This window comes from Dermacentor andersoni, chromosome 4, assembly GCF_023375885.2.
Source record: "Dermacentor andersoni chromosome 4, qqDerAnde1_hic_scaffold, whole genome shotgun sequence".
Classification (NCBI taxonomy): Eukaryota; Metazoa; Arthropoda; class Arachnida; order Ixodida; family Ixodidae; genus Dermacentor; species Dermacentor andersoni.
In genome coordinates, this window is record NC_092817.1 from 172,353,402 (window position 1) to 172,355,063 (window position 1,662).

Below are 1,662 nucleotides of genomic sequence, written 5' to 3' on the forward strand. Positions count from 1 at the left end.
TGCGTTCTTTCCTTTTGCAAGAACATGAAAAGAACATGGTATAGTAGCATACGAATGCGTCCGTGACCCTTATGTAAGAGAAATGTTTTCACTGATCCAGGGACTCTGATAGTTCCTTTTATAAGAATCCTTGTTCACTCCAAAACAAGCCGGTGCAAGCTCTTATTTCATTGTCAGGCTACATGTTTCTCATTTCTTTATTTCTTTTGCTAATGACCTTCCAACTTATTTTGTCGGTTAGGATGAAGCGTTTAATAAAATTCATGGTAACAAAGAATCTTATAAAACGGGAAAAAAAACTACGGATTTCACAACAGGACGGTTCGGATGGACAATTTCCTGAGGTTCGGAGTAAATGAAGTTGGCAGAAAAATGCGAGACCTTGCGAAAGTTTAGGTTCAGGAAGGGCTTAACAGAGGCATACAATAACGTTAGCGTAGTTACCCCTTTAAGGCACAATAGAGACCCTCGGATCGTTGAAATTATTCAGTCTCCCACTACGACGTGTCGTCGAATTGTGTCGTGGTCTTATCTAGTAAAACCCAAGAATATAAATTTTGTTAACAGGCTTGCAGCAGATGTCAGTGTCCAGCAATGTTCTCGATGCCACAGAGCACTCTCGAATTGAAATTTTAAAATTTTGCTAGTTAAAACCGATTCATTGAATTAGAGTTGATCATCCTCTAAAATGAGGACCAGCGAAGGAAGGTTTCCTCCGGCAGTCAGTCGGTAATACGCCGAATGGCTGTTACATGGCGTTCTCTTTGTGTGTGTCTTTGTAATAAACATGTCATAATTGTCAATATTTTTCCAGGTAGCGGCACGGCTTCAGTCCTAAATGTTACTACGAGGTACAAATTTGAATTTTTCAACATCAGGAATTTTTCTCTCTGGAGCTGCCGCCTTGATAGATCAAAACGGAGAAATGGCTTCGCTGGCCACTCCATCCGACAGACTGATGCTAACTTGATATAAATGTGAAAGTTTAAGTACACTGACTGCTTGAGCCGGATATAAGTTCTGCCTCTTTGTTGTTTACACAGAATTTGCCGAGAAATTTATTTCTAAACGAAAATAAAAAGCACGATAGAACTCTAACTGTACAATGTGACGACATATCACAATAGCGAGAAGAGGGTCAAATACAGGTAACCAAAGAGGAAAAAATGCATATGTAGACACCGTTCTGACAGATTCCAATATTTGTGAACGAGGCTTTCTCAAATCTCGCATCTTGATAGCGGCTATTGCGCGTAAGCACCAAATTAGCATTTAATACACTCTAAAAACTAGGAAGGGTATCGCAGGAGTGAAGCTGCCGGTTCACTCTTCAAAGCGTCGTTTTACTCTCGCAAAATGTCGAGGAGAGTGAAATGCATTGTTCACTCTGTCACCAAGGAGAGAGTGAAATGCGCTTTTCACTCTCCCCTTCAGAGAGAGAGAGTGAAAAGACTCTTGCGATAATAGAAAAGAGAGACTCTTGCGGCAATAGAAAACAAAACGTAGCGTAATCTTCTGCTTCAACTGTAGGTGGCTGGCCCCGAACATGGCAATGTATCATTCATGCACGCTGAGCAAAGAACACCTCGTTTTGCTTCTAAGAGAACAGGCCGCCGCAGTTCAAAGGAACGCGTAGCGAGCGCTCTACTTTTTCACTCGGAG